Source organism: Chrysemys picta, chromosome 1, assembly GCF_011386835.1.
Source record: "Chrysemys picta bellii isolate R12L10 chromosome 1, ASM1138683v2, whole genome shotgun sequence".
NCBI lineage: Eukaryota > Metazoa > Chordata > Testudines > Emydidae > Chrysemys > Chrysemys picta.
The window spans coordinates 6221690-6246967 of record NC_088791.1 but is presented as its reverse complement, the minus strand read 5'-3'; the positions used below and the strand labels follow the sequence as shown (position 1 = coordinate 6246967).

At 45.2% G+C, this 25278-nt stretch overlaps 1 protein-coding gene and 2 long non-coding RNA genes across 4 annotated transcripts in view; 2 read left to right on the top strand and 1 right to left on the bottom strand.

The window, feature by feature from the left end:
* Positions 1-25278, top strand: part of LOC135980945 (uncharacterized) — a 266851-nt gene that overhangs the window by 50560 nt on the left and 191013 nt on the right. The window lies entirely within an intron of this gene.
* On the bottom strand, positions 1967-5700 carry LOC135972769 (uncharacterized). Its single transcript, XR_010589275.1, has 2 exons — positions 4874-5700; positions 1967-2327 (listed from the first exon to the last, which is right to left on the bottom strand). It is a non-coding gene; the product is annotated as an uncharacterized LOC135972769 (long non-coding RNA).
* LOC112061248 (uncharacterized) lies at positions 6976-23737 on the top strand. 2 transcript variants are annotated; one of them, XR_006173453.2, is made up of 4 exons: positions 6980-7121; positions 8231-8353; positions 12169-13866; positions 18811-23737. It is a non-coding gene; the product is annotated as an uncharacterized LOC112061248 (long non-coding RNA). The 2 variants fall into 2 exon arrangements; XR_010589274.1 differs by lacking the exon at positions 8231-8353 and having other exon boundaries at positions 6976-7121; positions 18811-23736.

Below are 25278 nucleotides of genomic sequence, written 5' to 3'. Positions count from 1 at the left end.
CAGGCTGGAGACTCTTGCCTATATGCTCGGGGTCTTACTGATCGCCACATTTGGGGTCGGGAAGGAATTTTCCTCCAGGGCAGATTGGCTGAGCCTCTGGAGGTTTTTCGCCTTCCTCCGCAGCATGGGGCAGGGATCTCTAGCAGGAGGGTCTCTGCCGATTGCAGTCACTAAAAACAGGATTGGGGACTTCAACAGCAGAGTCCAGGGAAGGGGTAGGGACGGTTTTATGGCCTGCAGCATGCAGGGGGTCAGACCAGATGATCATAATGGTCCCTTCTGACCTTAAAGTCTATGAGTCTATGAGTCTATGACTAATTGCACATTTTCGGACATGAGAGCGAAGACCCATTGAATGGCTTTATCTGCTCTCACACGTCCTTTAGACAGATTTTCCTGACTGAGTAATTTTCCCAGTGCATGGTGACTTTTTACAATCACCTTGCTTGCTCCCATGATTGCCTGAGCTTTTTGCAGTGTCCAGTATGCAGCTAGGGCAGTTTGCTCACAGATTCCCAGCTTGGTTTTTGGAGTCGTTAATGCTTTGCTATAATAAGCTACAGGTCTTTCCCCAGCACCAGTATCCGGTGTAAGCGCACTAACAATACAGACATTCTTCACACTAGGGTACAAAACAAAGGGGAATTTGTTATTAGGGGCGGCTAAGGTAGGTGCTTCCATTAACCCTTTTTTCAGGCATACCCATGCGTTAGTTGCCTCCTCTGTCCAAGTCCACTGTGGTCGTTTAAGTACCTCATACAGAGGACCTGCTTTCTCTGCATAACCAACCATAAATTCTCTGCAGAAGTTAGTGAGTCCCAAGAAAGACTGCAAAGATTTAGTATCCACTGGCACAGGGAGGTTAACGATACACTTAACCCTTTCCTTATCTACAGATCTTCCCCCTGCACTGAGCCGAATTCCAAGGTATTGCACTTCTCTTTGTTTGAGCTGGAATTTAGAGGGGTTAAGTTTCAAGCCGTATTTTCGGCAGCTAGTCAGCAGCCGCCGCATTAACGCTTCGTGTTCTTGCTCTGTTTCACTGACTATTAAAATGTCATCTACATACTGGACTATTCTTCCCGTTTGTAACAATCCCTCCTTTTCTAGCCTATTTCTCACTACAGTATGAAATATTGTGGGTGCGTCACAGTACCCCAGAGGCAAAACATTGCAACAGTATTGTACACCCTGGAACACAAAAGCTGTTCTGTATTGGGACTCTGGGTTTAAAGGTAAACTCCAAAAGCCATTTGCCACATCGAGTACTGAGAACCACTTCATATCAGGGGTTACCACCTCCAATAATTCTGGGTAGGCAGCCACCAATGGTGCTCCCTGTTTGGCAGTTCTGTTTAATCCCCGATAGTCAATAGTTAATTTCCATGTTCCATCAGGTTTTCTAACTGGCCAGATTGGTGCTGCATTAGGTGCCGAACACCTTCTAATTAAGTTTCGTTTTTCCAATTCTTCTATTACTTGTCGTAAAGATTCTTTTGCTTCCTGAGGGATTGGGTATAGTTTTATGTATGGGGGTGTATCCCCTTCTAAAGTGACAGAGGTCTGCATTTTTCCTGTATCTAGGGAGTCAGCTGTCCAGACGGCTCGAATCTCAGCCCACCAACCTTCCCAGCCTTTCGGCGAAGGAGGTGGCTGTTTAGATGTTATTGCTTTTACCCTCTGCGTAGCAAGCCCCATAGGGATCAGGTTAGTGTCATTTGAATCTCCCGTTACAGTCAGAGTTTGTCTAATACACATATTTGGAAAATCCAGGATTAATCCCAGTCGCTTAATTGTTTCTGCCCCAATTAAGTTTCCTCTCCCTGTGATAGCACACTTCTCCTGAATGGTATGTACATCAAACTGGAGAGGGAGGGTTTTAACATTATATGTTTGCTTAGTTCCTGATATGCCCTGGATCTGAACGGAATCCCCGACTGGATGAAGGACATAAATCCACACCGTGTAGAGGTCAAAGCATAGGGGTTTATTACACACAGCGCTGGCGGAGTGTCACCTGGCTTATTAGGCTCAGAGACACTGTCAATCAATTGATTACAATGAAATATATAGATTTTCCATGGGCGGGGGAAGGTGACGGGGTAGGCAGTTCCACACCCCGGGATAGGTTTTGCAGCAAGACAAGATAGCACAATAGCCAATGGTTAAAAGGTTACACAATGTCTCCGCCCATGGTCTCAAGTTAGCAAGTTAACATTTGATTAATACTTTGATAAAATGTTATTAGTATAAAATATATATGTTGAATTCTGATTTGGGGTCCATAGGAACGGAGTAACTCCTTTGATTGTCCGACAGGTACATGTCTAGGGGATAAAGCAAAGAAACAGTGAAAGCATATGAAAATAGAGATTGTCTCCTTTATGTCTTAAGGCAGGGCATTGGTCCCTTGGAAGGGAGGTGGAAGGATGCCATATCATTATAGTGACATGTGCCAATATTTCATAAACTCAAGGTTGGATCTGTGGGAAGACTGTTTTCCCTTCAGGAGAAACACAATAGGAACAGGGATCCTTTGTTCAATTTGAAACATTGGATGAAACATAATTATTCAGTTATTGCTTCAACATCTGGCATTTCTACTGACCAAGCAGATCTTAGCAAAGGCAATGTTATCTTGTTTACCCCAGCTTTCTCGTCGCTGATCACTATTAGCTAGGCCTCTGGTCTCCAAACCAAACTCTGGACTTTGGGTCTGGAAAAGAGCTGGCATAATTCATATACCAGGTTGTTATATAACATGCACATGGATTTTAACCCTTCACTGGATATACATTAAATTCATCTTGTACTATCGGAATTCTAGCTCCTGTGTTCAATAGAAAATCTACAAGCCCATGCCCAACTCAGTGCTTCAGTAGAGGTGTCCCCAGACATCTATTGTCATGGGTTGCTGGAAAATGCATTCCGAGTTACAGGGAGGGCTGTCCTATTCTGTTGAATTAGTGACAATCAGGTCATTCAGTCCAGATGCCAAGACCGTCGCCTGAGCTACCTTCATTCCTGTCTTATCTTCCTCCTTTCGAGACTCCTTGCCGATCATACGTGCCTGCAATGGTGCCCGCAGCTTCTCAATCTCTCCCTTAAGATCTAAATTTTCCTGTTTCAAAACTCCAGGCGTTACCCATTCACTCTCTCCATTTCCTCCTCTGCCTTTATTCATTCCGCGACCTCTCCAACCCCGGCCACGGCCGCGGGGAGAGTATCCAGGACCCTCTGTTTTCCACTGTCCTAACTGTGTTCGCCACTCATTGACAGGAGTTCCTTCCTGTTGTTTAACTGCAGTTTCCACTTTTTCAATCCATTCATTCCAGGGTATATCTCTACCTCCGTTCTCGCACCAAGCCTTCATCCAATCGAACGCCCCAGAAGGCATTGCCTCTAACACAAGTTGCTTCAAATCCTCAAGATTCATAGTCACCGCTGTTAACCTAGTGTATGTTTTTATTCCATCAGCCAACTTTGCCGGAGCCTCCCCTGGCATTCTTGTAATTCCTTTAAGTATCGCTAACTCACTGGATAGCTTAAAATGTTTTTGAACCACACGTTTAATCATTTGCGTAACATTATCATCAAAACCCAGGGTATAACAGTTCAGTGGTCCCAAAAGTGTTTGTACCAGAATTGGTTCCTGTAACATGTCAATTCCCACAGCTTTTAATAACTGTGAGCATTTATGGAGCCAGGCCATTAATTCGTTAAAATTCTCGGAAGGCGGGGGACCGACGGCTCCAGCTAGTGCAGTTAGCTCATTAATTTTTAAAGCATCGAGTCTGGCAGTTAAGCCGCTTACTCGCGGCAGGTGAGGTGAGTATGTACTTTTAGATGCCTGATATCTCTCCCTCTCTATATAATCAGGGGCCTGATTTATTTCTCTTTCTGCATAATTGCCACAGGACCATGGTTCTCTTAAATGGTCAGTCTTTTTGTTGCAGTTTCCACTGCATTCCGTGGCCTCAATGGTGGTGGACCCTCAGTGCGTGGGATAGTATCAAGGGTAAATTGGGGTGCATGCGGAGTATTGGGGTCTGGTTCTTCAGCAGGGGTTTCTCCCTCAATTTCTCCCATTTTTCCTGTTTTAACTGGAATTGATCTAGGTTTTGAGGAGGGTTTGCCCATAACCTGGTTCTCATCATAAGGTGGCAGATGTGGTGCTGTAGCCCCTGCCCATGGATCAATAGAGGATGATTCAATTGGGCCATTCCACATGTCCCCTTTGCAGCATCCATTCCAATTGTCCCATGTCCCATCTTTTAATGTAGCTAGGGCCACCTGTTTCCATTTCTGTCCCCACACTTCAGGTACAGTAAAAGCACCTGAAGCTTGCTGAGCTATGGAGGACGGTACCTTTTGCTTTTGCAGGTTTTTTACAGCTATTTTTAATCTCTTATTTTCCTGCTGTATTTGCTCGAGCATATCATGAGTTTGAACTGCCTGTTGCCCTGTTAAAAGGGCTTGGGCGTTCCAGTGCTCGACTGCCTGGGTTGCTTCCTTTAAAGTTTTGGTTACCGCTTTTACTTCCCTGGTCTTTTGCATTTCCTGTCTGGCTAGCATAGCGGCGTGCTGTTTAAGCCATTGTACTGCCATAGATATTACTTGCAAAATTTTTGCTTCTTTACTTTTATTATTATTCTTTAAAGCGTCTGTTTCTGCTATTGCTTTACATAAGCCAGTTCATGTTTCCCCACTTTTTTTTAAAATTCATATGGACCCCCTTTACTGGCAATCCAGAGAGTCCAGGAGTTATCAAACTCCGGGGGGATTTGAAGGGAGGGGAAAAGGGGGTTCCCTAGCTCGTGGTTTTCTGCCATGTTAGATCGCGAGTCCTACAGCGGACAGCTCGCTGACTCACCAGATCAGAGGTCGGGGTCACCAATGTCGTCAGACGCTACCAGTGTGGTGCTCTGCTCTTGTTCGATGCTGATAACAGTCGGCTGCGTGCGTGTTCCCTCTGTGTGCTACCCCGGCTCTGCGCAGATCGCTGACACCGCAAACCCCGAGAGAACCTCCAAAGACCACAGACTCTAGAAAGGTACGAAGGAACCGAGCCAGGTTTAATTGTCAAATGAAGCACAGTAATAGTTTCCCATAGACTCCACAAGATATACTACGAATTTGTGCCCCCTAGCGATGGACCGGCTCAGTCAGTGGCGGGACTTTCCACTGCCCCGTAGGCCAGACAAAGATGCGCACTCCGGGACCTACTTTTATACAGTTACAGGACAGATTACTCATCCCTACTGACGTATTGAGATACAGCCTCTTGGCTCATTAGGGTGCTGTCTCCTCCTTTGATCATGTTTCAGACAAACAGATCTATCCAGCATGCTGTCCTTTTGACCCTGTCTTTAAGATACACCTGCCTGTTCCTTGTTATGTCTATGGAGTGTCCTTGTATCGGGCTGTCCAGGTGCCATCTTGGCACAAGTTCCTCTTATTAGCGCTTATGTGTGAATGCAGCTGCTTCTAACAACCCTCTTCTCTCCAACTTCTGTGAGCGGGGCTTGCCTCTGGCTCACAGCCCAGCTTTTGCTTAGCAGTGCCTGGAAGTACTTTGGTTCAGGCTTCGGGCCTCAGACTGGGCCTTTGACACAAGAGCTTATGTTTCAGGGCCTCATCTTACTACACTGAGTGGAGAAGGTCTCAGAAGCCACCCCGACATCAACACAACCTTATCCAAATCCCATCATAGCATCATTTGCAATGAAAAGAAAATCAGTGATTACCGTATAAGGAAATCACATACCTGCCGCCCATGCCGCCCATGCTGTGCCTTCCCAAACAGCCTAGCGTGGCCCTGCCCATGCTCCGCCCCCAGGCCAGGCCCCCTCCGGTTCCCAGTCTAGAGCGCTCTGCCTGGCTGGACATGGGAGTGTCTTCGGAGACATGGGAGTGTCTTCCACATTTTGTTTTAATAGTGTTCTGAGTGTACCCCCTGCCTGTGTGGTGTGCTGCAGTGCTCCATCCCCCTCCAGTGGCAGCTAGGCCAGGTAGCGATTGATGAACCTGCTGCAGTCTTGGCTGAGAGAGCGGTGTCTTTCAGGTCATGCGGTAGCGGCTCATGCCTTAAACTCCTGAGGTCCCAGGTTTGATCCCAGCTGATGATGACCGGGGTCTGTCAGCATTCCATGAGGCACAAGGAGATGATTGGCTGTGAAGCAGGGGAAAGGAGCGTGGCTTTAGCAGAAAAATCTTTGGAAAGAGCAAATGTAATAGGAGATATATCCGGATGTTTGTTTCACTCAACGTCACACTCCTAGACTTGATTCTGGGAGCAATCTAGATTCAAGTGAATGTTGACAGGTCATTGTGGGACTAAACCTGCCTCCACTACAACTTTCCTGTTGAGTTTAATGGTGCAGAACCCAACCTCATACCAGTAGGTTGTGTGCCACTTTCATAGGTTAACAAAAAACGGTGTGAGAAAATGAAGAGACAAATTGCAGTCACCAATCCCATGTTCTTTTGATCTTTTGCCAGGCTGTCTGTGTTGTGTTATTAAAGAGGTTGTAAACGAAGACGTGCTCCTGCCCTGCATTGTTGGAGGGGAAGGTGTCGTGCATCTTGAAGAAGTGACTGTGAACTGGCAGGACTCAGAAACTCAGGAAATAGTCCACAGCTTCTATGACGGCAAAGACCATCTGGAGCATCAAGGAGAAAGATTTCGGGAGAGAACCCAGCTCTTCCCTCAGGAATTTTCCAAAGGCAACGCATCTCTGTTGTTGAAAAGACTGACCCTGAACGATACAGGAAACGACTCCTGCCATGCTTTCTTATATGAGGAGACGCTGCCTCGTGAACAGGTGGTGCAGCTTTCTGTGTCTGGTACGCCGTACTGGAATCCGCCCGTACGAAACCTGCTCTTACAAATGTCCTGAGTGAAAGAGCCAACAAACCTCAGTGTCACTTTCCCAGGGACATTGGCTGTTTGAAGAGCTGTCATTTCAGGTCTGAATACTAAGCGTGAGAGTTGGGATGATCGTTATTAGCCACTTTATAATGAGGCTTGAAGATCCTACATCCAGACCTTTTAAAAGTGTGATCGATTTAACAGTGTATCGTGGCTCCTACCCCTCCAGTCCCATCCCCAGACCTCCCAGGTACAGGACTTAATTTGAGCATGGGAATCTAAGGCTAAAATGTAGGGTCCTTTATGTCTTCTTCAGTTCTTCTACTTTTGCCCTTTGCTAAAGGTTTGACACCAGCCCATCTGATCTTTCTCTAACCTGTCCCGCTCTTGCTGCCCACCACTGAAATGAATTATTTCTCTTTTCCTCCAGTGGCATTGCTCTGGGTCACCCAATCCCTCCAGAAACCAGTTCAGGCTGTGTCTATGCTACAATGCTTTGCAGGTCTAGCTGTACCAGCGGAGCCCCTCCATGTAGACACAGCGTAGGCTGACGGAAGGATTCTTTTCTGTTGGCGTAGTAACACCCCCTCCCCAAACAACGTGAGCTAAGTGGACAGAAGCACTTTTCTATCGGCACAGCCGTGTCTACGCTGGGGGTTTTGCCCACCCCCCCCGACCGACACAGCTGTGCCAACAAAGCCTTGTAGCATAGACTTGGCCTGAGTGGGTATGTCTGTACTTTGAGATCAAGTCACCACAGTAAAGTTGCTTTATCCTACACAACTACTGTCTGTACCTACCCTGGGGGAAGATTCCTCCCCTCACAGCAATCTGCTTCTCCCTTGAATCCCCAGCTCTCTCAATTACTGTTCTCCACTCCAAGATTCTCCCCCCACCAGCACAATGGCCCTTCTTTAGTCTTGAACACCTCGCTGTGTTTTTGCTCTTGATTTCCTACGTCAGGGCCGGCTCCAGCATTTCTGCCGCCCCAAGCAAAAAAAAAAAAAAAAAAAAAAGCCGCGATCGGCAGCGGCAGTTCGGCGGCAGGTCCTTCGCTCCTAGAGGGAGTGAGGGACCTGCCGCCCCCGAATTGCCGCATGTGCCGCCCCTCTCCCTTGGCCGCCCCAAGCACCTGCTTGTTAAGCTGGTGCCTGGAGCCGGCCCTGTCCTATGTATCCCTTGCAATGTGTTTGAGTCCGGGTGGAAAAAACCAAGACGGACAATGGTCTGTTCTACACTTTTGAAAAGTTTAATCCCATACCAAAGTTTCTGGTTATATGTCACATCAGGAATATATTGGGTTATACTTGAAATATGGAAAGCTATTCCATTTCTCTAAAGATCTTTACCCTTTTGCAGAGGAAGGAGTTCATCTAAAACATGGAAGAACTCACTACAGCCTTATTGGTTTCCCATTGCTCCTGTTAGTGATATGGTGTCTCCAGGCCTTTAAACAGCAGCACCGGAGCACCAAATCCGACGGTATGTGCAATAAGGAGTGTAAATAGTTTTTGAAATGAAGATAGCATTTATTTGGGTAGGCTGGGACCTGCATTGCCACAGGTACCGGACAAGGGGTGTCCCATGTAGCACCTTCCTGTTGCGTGTCTGCTGTCTGTAGGACGGTGTTAGGTTGCTATCCCAAGGTCCCAGGTAATACAGTTTTTCCTGTGTGTGCACTTAGCGTATTACAAATGCCATCCCAACAGCAGCTGCTACAAATACTCTTTGAGGGAGGACAATGGACTCAATAATAGAAAGTAGATCTCGCTATACATCAGAAGCGCCAAATCCAGCCAGGAAGTTTATCTCCAATTCTGCCCAGGAGGGAGGATCTCACTGGGTTCTTACTTCCAGGACCCTGCCTTCAGCAGCTGATTGGGGCAGATACTGATAGCTGCAAACACCAACTACCAATACTGTAAAGTCCCCAGTTATGTTCCAAGATCAGTTCCTTAAAGTTAATCTCAGGACCCTATATGTATGTAAGGATACATATATCGGACAATATGTCCACAAAGGAACATCCCCTCAAGGTATCACGGAGATACTCAAGGATGTGGCGAAAGAGGTCGATTTACCCGATTTACTGGCAAAAAGAAGCGGCGGCGGTAATTTACCTAAATGCTGCAAATTTTGCATACTTGTTAGGGGATGGCTAATGGGATTGTAAACCCTGTCGGTTTTCACCTTTAATGTACTTATGGGGGTGTGCGCGCGCACGCATCTATATACACATCCTGCTGCCTTCTATTGGAAGGAACCGGACATGTGTGTGTGATAGGAGGTCCCTCTAGTGTCAGATGGGCCGCAGAGGAAGGAACGTCTAATATTAGTGACAGCTAATGGGGCGCCTGATGTGGTTGAAGCTGGCAGGGTCTGGCCAATAGCGATAGAGACACGGTGAGAGGGAGCACTCCCTCCCTCGTGAGCGCTGCCCAGCTCAGGGACCCGCCGAGCAGATGCACTGCTATCCTGCTTTACAGCTTGGCAGCAGTGTTGCTGTGCAAGTTTAGAGCCCCAGCAACAGCTCCTCTTTGGCCACCAACTTTTTCCCCTAGCTAGCCACAAGCTACATCTCCCCAGCCACTCATCTGCCTCCTCTCCCCAAAATCCCACCATCTCTCACCCTCCGGGGGAGTCATTATTGTCCCAGCTCCCCTTCCCCCCTCCCTCATTGCCGCCGGGTTCCTCATATACTGCACCTCCCCGTTCTGGCTCCGTCCCCCATCCAGCCCCTCTCATTGGTCGCTCTCGGATTCTCTTGTTTTCACACATGGAACTTTGCAGCAGTCATTTACACTACGGAATGCAACAGTGATTGCATAATGAATGTTGCGCTGAGTTCTTTGGTACTGTTACGGCAGCAGTGGCGCAAGGATGCCTTGGAAGGGAAAGGGAAGAAAGACAATAAATGCAAAACCCATGTTACTAGGACATGACGTAGGAAGCAGTACTGCAGAAAAGGATCTGGGGGTGATAGTGGATCACAAATTAAATACGAGCCAACGAGGTAATATTGTTGCAAAAAAAGCAAACATTCTGGGATGTACTAGCGGGAGTGTTGTAAGCAAGACACAAGAAGTAATTCTTCTGCTCTACTCCATGCGGATAAGGCCTCAACTGGAGAACAGTGTCCAGTTCTGGGCATCGCACTTTGGGAAAGATCTGGACAAATTGGAGAAGGTCCAGAGAAGAGCAACAGAAATCATTCAAGGTCTGGAAAACATGACCTCTGAGGGAAGATTGAAAAAATTGGGCTTGTTTAGTCTGGAGAAGAGAAGACTGAGGAGGGACCTGATAATAATCTTCGAGTGTGTAAAATATTGTTATAAAGAGGAGGTGATATATTGTTCTCCTTAACCAGTGAGGCCAGGACAAGAAGAAATGGGCTTAAATTTCAGCAGGGGAGATTTAGGTTAGATATTAGGAAAAACTTCCTAACTGAAGGTTTAGACCTGTATGCAGTTCTGGTGACCCCATATAAAAAAAGATATATTAGAATTGGAAAAGAAATAGAAAGGCACCAAACATGATTAGGGGTCTGGAACAGCTTCCATACGAGGACAGATTAGAAAGACTGGGACTTTTCAGCTTGGATATGATAGAGGTCTATAAAATCATGACTGGTGTAGAGGAAGTGCCTAAGGAAGTGTTATTTACTTCTTCTCGTAACACAAGAACCAAGGATCACCCAATGAAATTAATAAGCAGCAGGTTTAAAACAAAGTATTTCTTCCCACAATGCACAACCTGTGGAACTCATTGCCAGGAGATGTTGTGAAGGCCAAACCTATAACAGGGTTCAAAAAAGAACTAGATAAGTTCCTGGAGTATAGGTCCATCAATGGCTATTAGCCAAGATAGTCAGGGATGCAACCCCATGCTCTGAGTGTCTCTAGCCTCTGTTTGCCAGAATGGTCGACAATGGATGGATCACTCGGTGATTGCCTGTTCTGTTCATTCCCTCTGGGGCACCTGGCATTGGCCACTGTCAGAAGATGGGATACTGGGCTAGATGGACCATTGGTCTACCGTTATTATGTAGTTAAGCGCTGGAACAAATTACCTGGGGGGGTTGTGAAATCTCAGTCATTGGAGGTTGTTAAGAGCAGGTTAGACAAACACTTCTCAGGGATGGTCTAGATCAGTGGTTTTCAACCTTTCTAGGCTAATGTCCCCCTTTCAGGAATCGGATTTGTCTTGCGTACCCCAAGTTTCACCTCACTTAAAAACTGCTCGCTTATAAAATCAGACACAAAAATACAGAAGTGTCACAGCCACGCTTACTGAAAAAGTGCTGACTTTCTCATTTTTACCATATAATTATAACATAAATTGACTGGAATATAGATATTGTACTTACATTTCAGTGCAATGCTTGAGCCTGTTTTTCAATTGTGAGCCTTGTCTGAAGCCTGAGCCCCGTCACACAACGCTGAAGCATGTAACTTAGCTTTGTGGGGCCCCCTGTGGCATGGGGGCCCCTGATTGCCACCCACAATGCAACCCTCTGGAGGTTGCAGCCTCCAGATTGAGAAACACTTGATCTAGAGAAGCTGAGTACCCCCAGATTACCTCTCTGTACCCCCAGGAGTAGGCGTACGCCTGGTTGAGAACCACAAGTCCTGTCTCAGTATGGGGGTCTAGACTAGATGATATATCAAGGTCGCTTCCAGTCCTACATTTCTATGATTCTGTGATTAGTCACACAGTTAAGCAGACAAAACATGTGGATTATAGCCGAGCTAGCATTGTGAGAGCCTTACAAGTGATCTCAGCTTTTTTCTTTAAACAGTCCGCGCCGTGTTTTGTTTCTAAAAATGTTTAAGATGCCACTGAGAATGCTTGAAGTGTTTTTTTCAGTCACTTAGACTGCAACTGATTTCTTTAAACATAGCAAAACTGCACTCCTTATAATGATTCCTTCACTACCAACTTTGAAGTTTCAAAGTTGAACTGTTTTTGACTTATCTGCGTGGAAAACAAGATGTGGGAGGAATATCTTTTCAAAGTGGGCCACATTTTTTGCCTAGTACTCAACTAAAAAATGATTGTTCAAGATAGATGGTTGGTTGGTAGGTAGGTTTATCTTCTTTAGGCACGGGGCAAAGCATGAAGAATTTTGTTTCAAAAGGTGCACGTTTCAGAAGATAGAATGGGAAAACTGGGAGTTAGAATGGAAACTGTTTTGCAGCCTTAACTATTGTGGTTGCTATCTGTGACTATCTAATACAGAAACATGTATCTTGTTCAGACCCCAGATACTTCCTCTAATTTTGCTTTTTATCTTGCAGAAGCTCTTGAACGTTACAGAGAAGCGATTCGTAAGACAATCAAACTCTGCAGGAAACGAGATTCGGGTCACATTTTAAACCAAACTATCATTATAAAAGAGAAGAAGCGGCACACAGCTACAGAAATAATAAACTATATTTACAGAAGCCAGGAGCGTGTGGATACCGTTCATTCAGAAGACCTCTTCACTACCCAAGAGCAACGTTCCACGCGGATGTTACTGGTGGGAGGTGCTGGAACGGGGAAAAGCTACATCTCCAGAAGGCTCCTGCAGAAATGGGCTTCAGGAAAAAACAAGATATTCTACAGCGGCGTGATTTATATACCGTTTAGTGACTTGAACTCCATTGAGAATCCAATCAGTATGCAAGAGCTCCTGCAATACAAGTGCAAAGAGCTATCTCCAGTTCTTACAGATATACTCAATAACAACCAAATATTAATTATTCTCGATGGACTGAATGAGTTCAAGTATGATCTGAACTACACCCAGTACCACAGTAGTAGAAAAGTTGATATTGTATTGATGATGCCTTGCCTGTAAATACATTGCTCTCCAAACTCATAACCAGGAATCTTCTCCCAGACATAGATGTTTTGTTGTCTGCTCAGTTTCATGCAGTGAGTGAAATTTGCAAGCATTTTAATTATTTATTTGTTATCATTAGATGCACTGCTGATCATATTAAGCAATACTATGATACATTTACTTTAGTTAATCCGACATTGAAACCAAACTCTAACTCAGCAAGCAGGTGTGAATTGTTGGCATTGTACTTATTTCCTCTTCAAATCAAAATCTTACGGGACACACTGATGAAAATTTCCAAAAGTCGTGCTATCAGGGAACACAACAGTGTTTTGATCAGCCGTGGAGAAAGTAAAGAAAACTGTTGTGTGAGCATAGAATCAGGTGAAACGGATACAATTGGCCTTCTACCATCGCTAGAACTTCCAGAGCATGTTAAAGAAATTATCTATTGACTGGGGAAAGTTTCCTATGAGCATCTGCTCGTTGGTGTACAGGAAATAAAGAGAGAGGATCTTGAGAGATGTCATATTGATCCCAAACTTCTCACAAAGTGCTTTTCCAGTTTCATCTCTCAGGTGGAGAGAGGTGGTGAAATTTTTGCATATTGCCATAATGGTGCAAGGGACATGTTTGCTGCCTTGTATTGTGTCCGGGAAATCCAGGAGGAGGAGGAGCTTAAACAGTGCCTGGATGCCTGGGTTTTAGGGTATATCCTTGCAAATTACAAAGAGGAAAGTCTCGTAAAGAAAGTCACACTCAATCATGTGGAAAAATTGCACAATTTCATCAGGTTTTTCATGGGCCTTTTGCCTTACAGAAGCACTGAAAGCCTCTTGCATGATCCGGTTCCACTCAATGGTGCTATAAAAAACTCCCTTCTGAAGTGGTTCGAACACCGCGTTGCGAGAGACCTTAGTCAAACGACTACACGAAACCTTCTCCGTTGCATTTTTGAACTGCACGATGCTTCTCTCACAGAATATGTGTCTCGCTGCTTTGAGCACATTTTTCTGTATAACACCCTCCCCAGTGCTGCAGACGTTGGAACCTTGCAGTACAGTCTGGAGAAAACCACTCTAGACAAAGTAGACCTAAGAGGGTGCGGTCTGGGAGATGCAGGACTGGAGCAGTTATCTTCTGTAATAGGGAGCAGCAGAGAAGTCTGGTGAGTTTTTGCAACATGAAATATCTTGTTATGGAAAACTTTTTTTTTTTTTCAGGGAGCATTCTCTTTCACAAATAAGAAATTGGAAAATGGCATCAAAAACAGAAGGGAGAAAAAAAACCTTAGCTGTCTATCACAATATGCTAAGTATTAATAATAATCAGGAAGAACCAAAAGACTTCCTACATAAAACTATGATTTGGTGACATGATGGGTGGGGAGGAGATGGGTAAATATGCATAACTGCAACATTAACATTGAAGAGTTTTCAGGAAACAAAGAGCGCAGAAGGCATTGTTGGGTTATTTTTGGGGGTCTGGTAACAAATTTCCCACAGGGTTAGTTTTATGCCTTTTGAATTTTCTGTGTAAATTCAATTTGAATTTTGCTTGGTTTCTGTTCATAACTTTTTAAGGGGAAGTCTTTGAATTTGGGCTCTGGTTGAAATTTGTCCATGGCAGTCTGACCTTTCATTGTTGATTTTTTTTTAAAGCATGTAGCATGCCCAAAATGTGGTAGACAGGCGTGTCCTGAGTAGATCTGGTGCAAGCTGTAATTCGGTGAGGGTTTATAATGAGATTTAGGGACATTTTTAGCTGTTGTTTGTCACAACTGAAAGTTTATGCACCTACGGAAAAAATCTTTGTCAGATAAAATCTGTCGTATGGATAAAATCTTCTGTCAGGAGCCACGACTTCTGTCAGACTTTGTCCTAGAACATAGGAAGTTTTGTGAGCCAACGAGGGGCGCAGAAAATCTTACTAGTGAGTGACTGCACTTCTTACCCTGCGCCAACACATCTACACCAACCTAGGCCAACAACTGTAGAAAATTGATATACAAAAAATAAGATGGTTACACACACCACACTTGACACAAACCCACAAGCAAGAAAATGATTTGCCATTTAATAGTGTATACACTGTATTCCTCTCTAAGGGAGACACCTGACCACCTTAACTCTGCCCCTCCTAGTGACATCAGCCTTCCGTCTTCTGCTTTATCCAGTGGCCTTCTCCAGATAACACACTTCTACACCAAATGTCCACCGCTAATGTAATGCTGATTTTAAAAATGGTTCTAAGGGTGAGCCTGGCAATTACAGGCTGGTAAGCGTAACTTCAGTACCAGGCAAATTGGCTGAAATTCTAGTAAGGAACACAATCATCAGGCACATAAATGAACACAATTTGTTGGAGAAGCGTCAACATGGCTTTTGTAAAGGGAAATCATGCCTCACCAATCTATTATAATTCTCTGATGGGGTCAACAAATGATGATCCAGTAGAGATAGTGTACTTGGACTGTCAGAAAACCTTTGACAAGGTCCCTCACCAAAGGCCCTTAAGCAAAGTAAGCTGTCATGGGATGAGAGGGAAGGTCCTCTCATGGATCAGTAACTGGTTAAAAGACAGGAAACAAAGGGTAGGAATAAATAGTTTTCAGATTGGAGAGAGGTAAATAGTGGTGTCCCTCCAGGATCTGTACTGGGACCAGTGCTGTTCAACATATTCATAAATGATCTGGAAAAAAGGATGAAGAGTAAGGTGGCAAAGTTTGCAGAAAATAATAAATTATTCAAGCTAGTTAAGTCCAAAGCTGACTGTGAAGAGTTACAAAGGGATCTCACAAAACTGGGTGACTGGGCAAGAAAATGGCAGATGAAATTCACTGTTGAAAAATGCGAAGTAATGCACATTGGAAAACATAATCCCACCTGTACATACAAATTGAGTCTATATTAGCTGTTACTACGCAAGAAAGAGATCTTGGAGTCACTGTGGATAATTCTCTGAAAACATCCGCTCATTGCGCAATGGCTGTCAAAAAAGCATTAGGAACCATTAGGAAAGGTATAGATAATAAGAAAGAAAATAGCATAATGCCATTATATAAATCCATGGTACGCCCACACCTTGAATACTGTGTGCAGTTTGGTTGCCCCCATCTCAAAAAAAGATATATTAGAATTAGAAAAGGGCAACAAAAATGATTAGGGGTCTGGAATAGCTTCCATATGAGGTGAGATTAAAAAGACTGGGACTGGTCATCTTGGAAAAGAGACGACTAAGGGGGGATATGATAGAGGGCTATAAAATCGCGACTGGTGTGGAGAAGGTGAATAGGGAAGTGTTATTTACCCCTTCACAGAATACAAGAACTGGGGGTCACCCGATGAAGTTAATAGGCAGCAGGTTTAAAGGAAGTATTTCTACATTGGATGCACAGTCAACCTGTGGAACTCGTTGCCAGGGGATGTTGTGAAAGCCAAAAGTATAACTGGTTTCAAAAAAGAACTAGAGAAGTTCATGGAGGATGGATCCATCAATGGCTATTAGCCAAGATGGTCAGAAATGCAACCCCATAATCTGGGTGTCCCTAAACCTCTGACTGCCAGAAGCTTGTTTTAACATTTTTGAATATGTTCAGCTTGTTCAAAATAAGCATGGAAAGTAAACCGATAATGATTTTGCTTTTAATAACTTTTTTTTAACACTTGTTTTAAAATTAATATTTTTAAAAAAATCTTTTAACAAATGCTTTGTTTCATATTTTTCTTTTATTTTATAGTTTGTAGTTTTCATAATCAGTAATCATTTTAAAACTGTAATGAAGTATTTTAAAAAACAAATATAGTAAAACTTAAAGTATTTAAAATTATTAGTTGCTAAGGCAAACTCATACTAAAATAAAATCGTGGGTAATCCTTCCTTGTTAACAAAATACCAGCTTAATTCAAAACTGCTACTGCATTAATGGTAAATTAAATTTTAAACCACCAAAACCAAGAGCTCTTGCAACACCAAACTTTTTGGTAATTTTTCTAATTGGTTTGTTTTTGCAATTTTTCTTCTTGTTTTGTTTTCATAACTCTTTTTTCCTGTTTTTGCCACCTTTGGGTGTTCCGATGGCTCGCAAATGCAAAAAGTGGTTAAAAAATTCCATCATTTTATTGCTTCTTTTTAAAGAAGACAACACACTTGGGTAATGTGTCATCAGGGCTTTTTCTCCAAGTAAGCAAGTTTAACCACTATTGCGTAAAATTTTCATCATCTGTGTAAATGTACAGCTCACACTGTGTAAGCAAGAAAAAAAAAAGGGGGGGGAATTCCATCTTTGCCCATTCTGAGCATACAACCTACAAAAATAATACAAGCCAATTCGTTCTTAAACATCTTACAGACATATCATAGCAGCAGGTTTAAGTTTGGTTTTAGCTGGTAAATTCTTGAGCTTTATTAACATCTAAAAAGTTTAATTATAACTTTTTGTAATATTTAATCAGGTAAAATTTGTAAATCCTAATTTTAAAATAAGGAATTTGCAAGCCTTAAAATATAACCAAGTACCTTTTCCCCCCATTTTTCTAAATGCTTAAACTAAAATAAAGTTTTTGTTTGTAATTTTAGTTTTATGAACAAATATTCAATCCTAGGCAGAATTGGTTCATTTTTTAAAAAGGATTATGTTATAATAATCGGGCCAACAAATTTACTATAATTATAAACTCAATTATAAAATATATATATATAAACGTTCATAAAATATTACAATGGCCTGTAATACATATTAATAAAAAGTAAGTTAATGTTATTTCAATAATAAACATCATAAACAAGTACAAACAAACAAACAAAACCCCAGACAAAAAAACAAATTAGTCCAAACAAAAAGGTCGCCCTAATCTCATTCAAGGACTGTTGGAATCATGCTTTGGAAGAACAAAAAAATGTGAAGCCGAAGATTAATGAACCAAAATCGGTGTGGCAAATATTGGGCCTAATTTCTAAACAAAATAATAAGGAAATAAACGATGCTGCTCACTTTTCCCCTTTTGGGGTTACTTTAATCTCCCATCCCATCTTGTATCCCAGGTCAGCTCAGCTCATCTTCCCTAGCCTCAGAATAAGTAAAAAAACACCACTGAAAAACTGTCTTCCCAAGAGGAAGGCCAGCCGCCCTTGCTGTTGTTTAAAGCTTTGCTTTTCACCTGCACGGCCTAAGAAGCATCGCAACACCCGGTCCCCAGCCCATCAATAAAAATACCTAATTGCCAGCAAAGGCAATTTGCGCAAAGGCACGTGAGCTGCTGCGCTGCCGCCCTTCCCTGTTGTGATACTTTCTGCCCTGGTATTTCTTTCCTTCTGTCCTGTCCCTCTCTCGCTCCTGAAATCAACGACATTACATCAGCACAGCAACCTAAAATAACCACAGTCCTGTCCGGTCTTAAAAAAACCCCAAACCCCAAGTAACGTCCCTAACCAAAACGTAAAGCAAAGTCCAAGCAAGAGGTGCTGTGGTCAACCTGCCAGCCAAAGCATCCAGATCTGACTAACCTGGCATCCAGTTTTCCAAAGACCTCATCAAAAGCCGTATTTCCCTCCCCTCCACTATACCGTGTGTGTGTCTGTTAAAAACAGAAAAGATAAATACTCTTTACACATCAAAAGGAAATGTAAAATTACCCCTTTCCTTCTCATCAATAAAAGTTGTTCTGAAAATAAAAAAACTGTAATATGTTGCTTCCAAAAAGGAGGGAACCATAGCTTTTAATTCTTTGGTTTGTATATTCCCTCAGTTTCAGTTTCGATATAAATGCTTGTTTTAATGTTTTGTTCTTTCTTAAGGTTCATTTTAAAGTAGAAGGTTAGTCAATTAATACTTCTAAGCGCTTGCCAGAAACACTGAGTAAAGCCACAGGAGCAGGTGCAGGAAACCCACTGCACTTCCTGCTTGTGGGATGGCAGAACAAATAAACCCAAACGTGAAGGAGGAAAGCAGAATGGTGGGCAACCAACCGCGTTTCTGGAACCTGGCTGGAAAAATGGCCATGTTTGTGGATTTAGGCCGCACCATCTCCCAAAGAGTCAATGACATGGCTCTTTGTGCGGCTGAATGACGTTATAAGCAGAGACCTGATAATCGTTTCGTTTGCCTTTTCAGTTTGTGTCACAATTATATTGGCGAAGCGGAAACCCAAAACATTACGAACTTCTTGAAGCATCGAGAGGACTTAAAGGTTGTGATGAAGATTACAGACGACGAAAGGCTGGTCAGCTATGTGGCCGACAGAATGCAGCATTTACCTGGTGAATTGCAAAGATATGATAGCGAGCTTGTCCTTTATATTCTCCAGAATTTACAGAATGAACTTGAGGATGAAGAAAATTTAAGTGGCCAAATGAAAGAAAACATGATAACACTAAAAAAGAACATTGCCCAATTGCTAGCAGACAGACATAGAAATAGGAGGAAATAGCGTGACAGGAATATGAACCAATGTGGCCTACTTTCAGGAGATAGGCTGGAACAGATGTCAAGACTCTGGTTTATTCTATTCTAAATACAGTAACTCCTCAGTTAACCCGGTTAACGTTGTTTCGTTGCTGACCAATCAGAGAACATGCTTGTTTAAAGTTGCCCAATGTTGTTTGGCAGCCGCCTGCTTTGTCCACTGCTTGCAGGAAGAGCAGCCCGTTGGAGCTGGCTGGTGGGGGCTTGGAAGCAGGGTGGACCGGCAGCCCCCCTATCAGCTCCCCGCTCCCCTAAATTCCCTGTGCGGCAGCCGCCCAGCAGGCTAGCAATTGCTGGGCAGTTCAGGTGTTCCTCCCCCCCACTGCCGTGCCCTGCCCCTGCCCTGTGCCTTGGAGCTGCTCCCGGGAGCCTCCTGCTTGCTGTGCCGGAGGGGGGAGAAGAGGGGTGCTGATGTCAGGGTGTCTCCCTCCCCCCGCTCCTGTACCCCATCTCCACAGAGTGAGAGGGGGAGGGGACACGACAGGGCTCAGGATGGAGGGAGCTTGCTGCCAGCAGCTGCTGTCTCAACTTGCTGGTCTACTTAAAAGGGGCAATGCACGTCTCTCTTTTTCTCACACACACACGGTGTGTGTCTCTCCCTCTCCCTCTCCTTCTCCCACACAGGCCGTGTGTGTGTCTGTCTGTCTCACACACACATGCACACACCCCGGCACTCTGGAAAGTGGAGGGAGTGGTGTGCTCCCGTGGGATAGCCTGGGTTCAGCAGCACATTCAGTTTCCACAGGGAAACTGCCACTGCCATGCTGTGTCTCCTCCCTCCATTCCTGCTGCCTTGTCGAGTGTGAGGCTCCATTAACAACACTGTGTTAACCCTTGAGGGCTCAGCCGAGTGCTAGTTCATCATTTAGCAGTGAGGCATTCCCTGGAAATATCCCACCCTCTGACTCCACCACCTCAACCAAGCTTGACAATCAGCATTGCTGTGTACAGTATTTAATTGTTTGTTTAAAACGTATACTGTATATATGTGTGTATATATTTTAAAAATGTCCCTGGAACTTAACTCCTTCTATTTACATTAATTCTTATGGGGAAATTGGATTCGCTTAACATGGTTTCACTTAAAGTAGCATTTTTCAGGAACAGAACGACGATAAGTGAGGAGTTACTGTAGTTTCTTCTGTTCTAAATAGAACGCTGCCTGCAGGGACACAAGAGGGTGCGTACCGACTGTTAGGAACCAGGGCACAAACCCCAAATTGGCTGTGAGGTCTATACTTAGATTTCACCAACCAATTATCAAGTGTAAACTCCTCAGGCACCGTAACAGCCTAACCATGGAGTCACAGACAGTGCCCTGGGGTACGCCGATCTGTCTCACCGCCCAGGGGAGCTTATCTGTGTGAGAGATGGTCCCTTGCACCAAGAATCGCAGCAATATCCAGGTTACTCCCAGTCCCAAAGGTCTGACTTGCCCTGGTCAATGGCACCTTAGAGCTCACACCAAAGACAAGGCTTGTAGCCAATCCTATAATAAACTATATAAAATGTATTAAATAGGAAAAGAAAATAACGGATTATTTATAAGGCTAAAGCAAGTAAACGCATACACACAAATGAGTTACAATCTTAAGTTTCAAAAGTAATAGAAGCATTGATAAGCGAGCGCTATATGACCTTTAGGGCTAACCCAGGCTAAGCGTTGTAGACCACTTGCTTATGCCTAGAAAGCCTTGCCCCGCAGAGTCTAAGCACTATAGAGATACCTACTTTCTTCTGATTGGGTTTTTTATTCCCCTTCTCCCATGTGCTCTGAGCTGCAAATTCAGTTCTTGGGAGGAATCCCCTTGCCTGACTCCTCTTCGCAGGTGGGAAGAGCAGAACAACAAAGTCCGTTGTCCTCTTTAATGTTCCACAATAGTTCGTCTGGTGTCATTGGGTCTTTCTGGTTGGGCAGGGTGTAACACCTTCAGTCGCAGAGCGGCACTTCATACTACTTAATGTCTCTTTCCTGTCAGGTGAGTTACATAGTCACCCACAGAGACTCACAATACAACCACTCAAATATTACCTTAGAATACAGGATACAGACACCATAAGTGAGATTAATGCTGACAGCAGCTCACAAGCATTTAATAAAATGTAAACCCTCAACACATCCTTATAATTCTAATACCTGTTTTAACAACACTAACGCACGGGTGAGCCAGATGGGTCCCAGCCATGTATGTGTCAGAGTTCAGGTGAGACATGGGGACCTTGGCATGAGCAGGCACCTGGTCTACCAGCATCACACCCCTGTGACAGTGTTGGAGGGCGTCATAAACAGTATTAAAAACAGTGAAATCACTGGTGGCTGGGAAACATGTCTGTAGATAAGGTCAAATTCTGAGAATTTTCTACAGCCTTAGAAAAACTACACTTTATAAAAACATAGGTCCAGTGTCCACCTCAGTAGGTTGGCACCTACATAATGCTGATCCCATCCAAGTGTGATGGGTGGACTAGGCCCTGAGACCCACTGCTGGAGTCCTTGTGGCCCTGCCACAGCCCACCCCAGAAAAGGGCAGTAGAGAGGTCCTCTGAGCTGCCTAGAGCGGCTGTGTGGGAAGCAGCCAATCAGGGCCCAGCAAGCTAGTATAAGAAGAGCTGCAAGGCCCGAATGAGACCAGTTCCTTGCTAGAGCTGGAGGAGAGTGAATGATGCTGGGACGCCACCAGGACAAAGCTCTGAGTTAAGGGAGAAGAATGTGTGGGAGCCACAGGGAAGTGGCCCAGGGAATTGTAGCAGCAATGCGGTGTATTTAAAGGGATATTGCAGATGGCTGCTATCTATAGGGTCCCTGGTTTGGGACCCAGAGTAGAGGGTAGGCCCAGGTCCCCCCCACCAGCCACTGGGAAAGTAGCCTGGACTTTGAGGCACCCCAGAGCTGGGGCCAGAAAGGCCCTGAGAGGGCGAAGATGTTGCCTCCAGGGAAAGAGCCTTGAGACACCGCTCTATTGCGGAGCGGAGACAAACTGAGAGACATTGCAGAGGGCACTAAGAGAGGCCCCAGGTGAACTTGTACCCCAAAGGGGTTTGCTTTGCTTTTATCTCACAGACAGACTGTGTATGACTTGGCTGGAGGCCTGAGTCAGTGAAGATCCACCACAAACAGGTAGAGGGAGAGGGCATGCACGTTTACGATGCAGTGTGGATGCTCAAGTGTGGGCCTGAAAACACCGAGTCCACAAGCCCAGCTCCCACAGACCCAGACATAATGTGCAGTATAGACAGACCCCTAAAGGCCCTCCTCTGCTGCGCTGTCTTCAGCGAATCCAGTTACCTGGCATTAAAATTTCCTATTTGTTGTTTTAGTTTCTATAACCTCCGTTCCCCTGTCCGCCCTGAGCTTGTGAGCGCCTTCGGGCAGGGACCAACCCTTTGAATAACTGGGAAGTACCTAGTCCATGGGGGTGCTCCCATAAACAAACCAGAAATGATGCACCTGCCTCCTACAGTCTCTGTGCACACGGGCGGGGGAGGGGAGTTTCATCCCCAGTCATTAACAACGGGGCTCTAGCATGGATGAATCCTACAGTGGTTTGAAATCTAGCTAATTGTTTATGAACAGTGATTTGCACTAATTGACCAGCTCTAATCTCATTCCAACCAACGTAAAACTTCCATATAGAGCTGTTCACTATCTAGAGACGAGTGTCTTGGTTCTGTAACTTCGTTTGTCTTGGGTCTGTAACTCTCCAGGAACTAGAGGCCTCCGGGAATTCTGTGTGATGTATCCCAGCCTTAGCTGGTGCTGTTGTCTAGGAGCCGTATGGTTTGTAGCCTTATTGTATGTTTCAGACACCAGGTGCTATGTGAAATAGTTCTCCAATGTAATATGTAAAAATAAAAAGTTTAACTTAGTTTTGGCTTTTTGAATGAACTAAATAGCGTTTACTACTTCAAACAGGAAAACAAATTGTTACCACTAACTTTACGTCTTGTTACTTGATGTGACGTCATCCACAACCTGATTGATTTATCCGTCCGGGGTGTGCACAGAAGGCAACAGCAGTGGGGCACTGGAAAGGGGGTGCAGCTGTGGGGGGTATGTCCCCATGATGCCCATAGTCTCTCTCACTACTCAGTCTCTTAGGCCCAGATCCTCAAAGGTGTTTAGGTTGCCTTACTCCATCCACACACCCCAACTTCTCCCCACAACAGGGCTGCCCCACCCCTTCCGAAACACCCTTAACTCTTCATATGCCACAGCCCAGCCCTTCCAGCCCCCATGAGCCATTTGTTATCAGTGTCCTCCATCTTGGACCAACCTGGACTCGGTGTCACACCACCCCCACCCCTCTGCCCCAGGGCCAGGCTGGGGCTTTCTGTGGCTGGACCCTTGCTCTGACTGGGGTATCAGGTTCTGTCTTCTTTCTCTGCCCCCCACCCCTGGTCTCTCCCCAGCAAGAGGGGGACGCTCTGCCTGCTGCAGGAGAACCGGGCCCTGCGGGCTGAGCTGGCGCTGTGGCAGTCCCAGGCTGAGAGGAATGTGCTGCGCCTGCCCCTGGTGATTAGCAACACCAAGGGACCTCAACCACCTCCCACCAGCGCCCCTGGGGGACAGAGCCAGGGGCACCTTGCTTATGGTAATGGGAGGGGACATGGAGCTTTGGCTTGATTTGGGGGGTGAGGTCAAGGCTTTTGCCCCTGGCTCTGTAAGGGAAGGGGGGCTGGGCATCAATGGGGTGGAGGGGAGGCACCTGCCCTCAGGCCGCAGCACGGAAGGGCCAGGGGTGGGAGGGGTGTGTAAAGATGCACCTGTGAGTACTGGCCTCCTGCAGGTACATATAGTTTACAGGTATGTCATAATTAAAATTAATAATTTTCCTCAAGAAAACAGTGGGCCGCAGAGCTGCACAGGTGGGTCTCAGGGGAAAAAGTTTGGGACCCCCCCGGATTAAAGCCTGGCTGCGTGAAGAAAGGCCCTGAGTAGCAAGGTGGGGTCTTGCTGAAGGCTCAGCGGGTGACCCTGCTTTGAGCTTGGGGCATTCCTTTATTTTTGGATTTTAACACCCCAGCAGGGTGGTGCTCGAGTGTGCCTTAGCGAAGGGCAAAGCACTACGGCCCGGGGCCCTGTGAGCTGACCTCGGGAGATCTGCTGGGACACCATAGAGGTTGCAACTTTTTATAAGGTTCCAGCAAGACCATTGGCTGGTGCCGCTTGCCTTAGGAGATGGCCTGAAGTGGGCCTCTGGCACCTTTCAAATGCAGCTGCAGAATGGGGCGGGGTCCCCTTTGCTGCACTCTCTCCCATCCCACGCACTCTCTGTATGCTTTTTGAGACCTTGCTGTTCCTTCTTGCCCATAGAGGAAGGTAATGGCCCAAGATTTCTGTGGGTGGGGGCCTTCCTGTTCTTATGGAAAAACCCTATTAAAAATTACTAGAAAACAGTCGCTGTTCCATAGGCTTTTGGATCACCCTATAGAACTTCATAGAGAAGTATCTCTTTCTATAGGATGGCTCAAAAACCTACAGGAAGGGTTGCATTCACTCTTAAATGCTATACATTTTAAGAGACTTCCTATAGTGTCTTGCAGCTTTCTTCTCCATTAAATTCTGCCAGACCTTCCATAAGGGTGGCAGCAGGTTCCCTGATATTCTTGTGCCCAAAATCCTGTCCGAATTAAACCAAAGGGTACCAGGGAGCACCCCCTGGCTTGACGTGGTTTCCATCATATACAGGATTTACCGTTTGGTTCAATGGCTCTCACCACCCCCATGATACAAATTGTTCCAGAGCCCCTGGAGGTACCAGCTCATTTGTACCCTAGATGATCCAATGGAGCTAACAGCTTCTCACTACACCTAGCCAGCTGTGCCACGCCCTGCCCCAGTTCAATTGCCCCAGTCTCTTGGCCTCACTTTGCTGGTGCATGAGCTGGGGGCTGCGTCAGTGAGACAAAATCATAGAATATCAGGGTTGGAAGGAACCTCAGGAGGTCATCTAGTCCAGCCCCCTGCTCAAAGCAGGACCAATCCCCAGACAGATTTTTGCCCCAGATCCCTAAATGGCCCCCTCAAGGATTGAACTCACAACCCCGGGTTTAGCAGGCCAATGCTCAAACCACTGAGCTATCCTTGCCCCCAAGAGATGCTGCCAGCGGGCACTC